The following is a 5,762-nucleotide window of genomic DNA, read 5'->3' on the forward strand; positions in this document are numbered from 1 at the left end:
CAGTGTGACAGTGTCAGGTCTGCAGTGTGACACTGTCGGGTCAGCAGTGTGACAGTGTCAGGTCTGCAATGTGACACTGTCGGGTCAGCAGTGCGACTGTGTCGGGTCAGCAGTGTGACAGTGTCGGGTCAGCAATGGGCCAGTGTCGGGTCAGCAGTGTGATAGTGTCAGGTCTGCAATGTTACACTGTCGGGTCAGCAGTGTGACAGTGTCAGGTCTGCAATGGGACGCTGTCGGGTCAGCAGTGTGACAATGTCGGGTCAGCAGTGTGACTGTGTCGGGTCAGCAGTGTGACAGTGTCGGGTCAGCAATGGGCCAGTGTCGGGTCAGCAGTGTGATACTGTCGGGTCAGTAGTGCGACAGTGTCAGGTCAGCAGTGTGACAGTGTCAGGTCAGTAGTGTGATAGTGTCAGGTCTGCAATGTGACACTGTCGGGTCAGCAGTGTGACAGTGTCAGGTCTGCAATGTGACACTGTCGGGTCAGCAGTGTGACAGTGTCGGGGCAGCAATGGGCCAGTGTCGGGTCAGCAGTGTGACAGTGTCGGGTCAGCAGTGTGGCAGTGTCAGGTCAGCAGTGTGACAGTGTCAGGTCAGTAGTGTGATAGTGTCAGGTCTGCAATGTGACACTGTCGGGTCAGCAGTGTGACAGTGTCAGGTCTGCAATGGGATGCTGTCGGGTCAGCAGTGTGACAATGTCGGGTCAGCAGTGTGACAGTGTCGGGTCAGCAGTGTGACAGTGTCGGGTCAGCATTGTGACAGTGTCGAGTCAACAGTGTGATAGCGTCAAGTCAGCAGTGTGACCGTGTGAGTTAGCAGAGGGGACAATGAATGGCCTCAAGCTGCTAACTCAGCACCGTGATAGTGTCGAGTCGGCAGTGTTAGTCTCGGGCCAGTTTTGCGACAGCGTCGGACCAGTTGCAGTGTCGGCAGCGTTGGTCTCGGGCCAGTTTTGCGACAGCGTCGGACCAGTTGCAGCGTCGGCAGCGTTGGTCTCGGTCCAGTTTTGCGTCAGACCAGTTGCAGTGTCGGCAGCGTTGGTCTCGGTCCAGTTTTGCGTCAGGACCAGTTGCAGTGTCGGCAGCGTTGGTCTCGGGCCAGTTTTGCGACAGCGTCGGACCAGTTGCAGTGTCGGCAGCGTTGGTCTTGGGCCAGTTTTGCGATAGCGCCGGACCAGTTGTAGGGTCGGCAGGCGTTGATGCGGGATCTGAACTGTCCCATAAACCAAACAAGCTAAGCGACTCTTACTTGAACAGCCATCAAGTTTTGAGACTGTGCGGCTCGGTCCAGGCCAGTACCTGTCTAGAAGAAAATGTTTGTGACGAATGAGCAAGGCCTTGTGCAGTCTTCAGTGACAACACGTGCTGTTCTTTAAAACATGTGGCATTCAGTTGTTCAGGAATTTGCAGGTCTTGCACGGCCGTGGACGCATCCAAGCTGTTTGAATAGGGAGTGTCTCGCTTTATCGCGGCGTGTAAATAAAACGTGGCTTTCCACATTAAAGCTTTCTTATGGAGTTGCTCCAAATGGGTGGCATGAACTATTTAGCTTCAGACCACTCGCTAAGCAGTCTGAAACATGCGCCAGGGCTGATCCAGTTCATAGCATGATTAACCACCGGCTTTTTTGATACAGGACTGAGACGGGTCTAACATGCCATACATTACAACACAGCCATCCCGGGTCAGGCTGACGCTCTTGGCTACTTGCCAGCTGACCTTTCCATGTCAGCTGTACCAGACAATGCACCCGCTCTGGGACTCGTACCCTTTGCCGCTTGGGTGAGCCCAACACATGATCCTGAGATCAGCGGGGGCGGCAGGCGACTTGCTCGGAAAAACGTGCTTATTGCAACAAGGCTGCACATATTCGAACGGAGTCGGGAGCTCGGCGATTCTGCACCTTCGCGACACAAGACCACAAATGCGTGGCGGATGGGAGAGCGGCCTAATCGCGTTGTCAAATGTGTGGGCCTACACGTGCGGTGGGAGTCAGAGACTCGAGCATAAAAAAGGGATTCGCCTGTTTGGAAAGTTTTGCGGATTGATTCCTGGTCCCGGCAACACGGGCAGGTATCAGGCCCCGCCCTCGTCCCCGTTTTTCGGCGGTCACTTTCGATCCAACCATTTGGCATGGATCAAGTTTTTGCTGTGGATGTTTTAACCCACGTGCTTAGTTAATGTCAAGACAAATTAGGTGCACTTTCTATTCTCTCGTGAAGATAAAGAGAAAGTGAGACCGTGCAGACTAGTGCTTGTCGCCCGGTCGTTCCGTAGCTTCGTCCTTGGCTCCGCCCACTACTCGTGACCCGCCTGACCTCCGCCGCCGTCGGTCCCGCTGGCACTGCCGTCCTGCAGGGAAGGGTCGGAGGGGTTGCAGCATGGTAAAATATGGACATCTAACGAGAATATACAATTGGTATCAATGTTTTTCAGGTTACTATTTAACCAGCGTCACCTGGTCCTCATATATTTCGCGTACAGTGCAGTGTATTGTTGGGACTTACGGACGATGTAAAAAAATAGTTTCGGCGAGTTCCAGCGTCCGAGCGCGCTGGAATGCTGTAACTATAGTTGTTTAAAACTATTATTGCTTTCAGCGCTCGCACGGTGGGACCAACGAAAAAAAAACGGGGACCAGCTGCGCTTTTGACATCGTTAATCTGCTGTTGGATGAATTTTGAATTTACTGATGACGGAAACCGCATTATACACCTTTCATAGACTTTCTAGACGTCAGAATAAGTCACTGACCTAGAATGACCCAGGTCATCATTTTGTTTTCATGAACATACTGCCTAGCGTTATCTTTGTCGCTTATCCAAATGCAAAACTCAGAGCGGTCTTGTATGGTTTTGATCGCCATGGCCTTCAAAAGGTTAAAAAAGGTCACTGACCTTAGATGGGCACGTGACCTTTTGCTTAGAACAGCTACCTAGGTTCTAGGGGCCCTTTTGCGACCAACCTGGAATTTTATGTTGTTTGACCTTACTTGCCCGAAGGTCATGACCAGGAAGATACACTTTGACCTAAGCGAGTTCATGTACAGGTCGACACATCCTGTGAATTTGGTGTCTCTAGCTTTGTTAGTTCCTGAGATCTCAGGGGGGTCAAAGAGAGAATAATGATACCCCCACCCGAGCGAAGGGTATCCAACAGGCCACCCGGGCGCACGTTGAGTTGCTGCAGCAATAACTGCCTGACCCCAACTTCCTTGCCCCCATCATTGGCCTCAAAGCTTTAGAGGTTATTTGAGTTCATGTCGACCGGTGTTGATGGAGAAGCAGATTGATGGCTGGTCAGAAAAATAAATCAGCGATTGAAAATAAATTATTATGTCGCAGATTCGCAAACGTTAGAAGTTTCTCTTACAGTTCCAAACGTACGACGGTAGCGACATCAACACATCTGGCAGTCCTTGTCACGAGGTATGCACGCCATCGAGTCAACTCGCGTGCCTCTGCGGCAGCCACAAGAATCCAGTGAGTGCACGCAGATCAGACAAGCGCCGGATCAAATGATAGTGCGGGGATCCACTCTGAGCTCGGGGCGTGCGTCCGGCGGTCTCTACCCACAAGGAACATCTCCCTTGGGTCTGTCATGAGTGGAAGCCATTTTAAGTTTCGTTTGATGCCAACGAACCCTTGTAAGAAAAAGCATATGATCCGGAACGTACACTGCAAGGTTTGATCCATGTTTCATTCAAAAGTTTTCGCCGACAACCGGAACCTCACGCGTTTTGATGCCAACAGTAGATGTGAACATCCGGCCGGTAGGTCAGCAAGTGATTGATCGGGAGCACTGATAGTGGCTGATCTCAGGGCACTTATAGTGACTGGTATTAGGGCACTAAGGCAACGCTTTTCCGAGGTCTGTCTCTGGTACAGGCGCCGCGGCCCAGGCCGACAGCTCGGGTCACGCAGACATCGCGGACGTGTCGTGTGTGTCACTCTGACTACTCTCCACGCAAGTGTCGGAGTGTTTAGCCACGCTTCGGTCACCGACAGCGAGCACGGACGTCCATTTTAGATATATTGATTCTAGTCCTACGGAAGGATTGAGACGCCGCCTTTGTGTCACGGACGGAGTAAGTGTTCCGGCTATCTTGCTCGTCAATCAGTACCAACACAGCAGACGGCGATGTTGGTCCGGACAGTTATTCCATCCGTAGTTTACTGATTCTGCTGACTGAGAATGCTAGTCTGCTGTTTCGAGAGCACAGAGCCGACCACTTCCAGCTAGGTGCTTCGTGAATTGCAGCGCGAACGCCAGCGGACCTCTGCATGCCATGTTGTCATTAAATACAGATTTTCCACCACACTCAATCTGATCCCTTTGCACGCTTTCTGAATAGTGACTGTCTATAAGCTTTAGTTTCGGTATCCTTTATGCGATGATGGTCAATGCTCTCACCCCTATCATTGCATCCCTCGTCCCCCGCCAGTGTCTATTGGGCGCTTTCAGTGCAATATTTCCCTGGGGACTATATGTATATATTTTGTAGTGAGAAGGCCGGGTTCATGCCGTTGTTCATCCACGTGGGTCTTCAGCATTGATCGGAGTCGGCTTTGAATGCGGCCCCACTGTTTTCCCTGACATCACCTCTGGCCTCCAGCCATGTTCTCAAAAAGGAAACGGAATGTGCCCGCAACTAAAAGCCTTTAATCGGAACGGTGCTTAATTCAAGACCATGAACTGTGGTTCGGGCTGGCATCAGTTCAGCCCACGCGCAATCAACTGACACTGTACGCTGGGGAAACCGCAAATCCAATCAGCAACCCAACGCTGGATGCATATTTCTGGTTTTCAGAACAAAGCCTTCCGATAAACACAAAGATGATGATGATAACAACGATTGGAGATGGTGATCCATTCTTATCACAATGTCCACAGTCACGGCGGACTAAAACAAGCACAACGCATTTCTTCGAGATGTATTTGCATAAACATGAAAATTAATATCTTGCTGAACAGATTGAGTTCGCAGTAGGTGACAGACAAGTTAGAGGCGCAAGCACTTCAGAAGGTATTCACACCAAGATTTCGTTTTGAACGAAATAATCCTGGAGACACAAAATCATTAACATTTGTACACACTTTGTACACGCCCTGCCGCCGTGGGAAAACCCTTCCTCGCGTGGCATTGCAAGTAACGACCCCCTCAGCATGTCCTGCCATCTACAAGATATAGACAGCTCTATATAAAACCACCCCGGCTCTTCAGCGACGCGTAAATAACTAACACGAACCCCCAAGGCGCACAGTCAATACTTCAGTCCTAAGCTCTACATATTTGTGATTCATGACGAGTCTAGTACGCAGACGACACAAGACTTCACGTAAGAATGAAGTTAAGAGCCACCGAACGAAAGGGGGATAGCAAGCCGAGAGCAAACATGTCACGCCCTCGTCACAAGCCCATGGATGATACGACCTCAGTATGTACACACACTGCACATGCGCGTGTTATCAACGAGACATTATCTACAAGTAAACTGGCAACAGTAATATAGCACTCTGGCAGGCGGCAGCGCGGCTCCGACCGACGCTCCCGCCAAGCAGCACACACTGTTAGCTGCAACGCAGGCCACCTGCGCACGGCCCCGCGTGCGGTGTCAGCAAACAGTTAGCAAAAATAGTCGAACACCATCCGGGGGAGATTCCACCGCGGAGAGGAGCTCGCCGGCGAACGGAAGAGCGCGACGAGTGGCGGGCCGGACACGCAGGCCGGCAGTAGGTACGAGGAGGTAAGACCGCGGCAGAGTA

The sequence above is a fragment of the Pollicipes pollicipes genome, unplaced genomic scaffold, assembly GCF_011947565.3.
Source record: "Pollicipes pollicipes isolate AB1234 unplaced genomic scaffold, Ppol_2.1 Scaffold_4881;HRSCAF=5763_pilon_pilon_pilon, whole genome shotgun sequence".
Taxonomy (NCBI): Eukaryota; Metazoa; Arthropoda; class Thecostraca; order Pollicipedomorpha; family Pollicipedidae; genus Pollicipes; species Pollicipes pollicipes.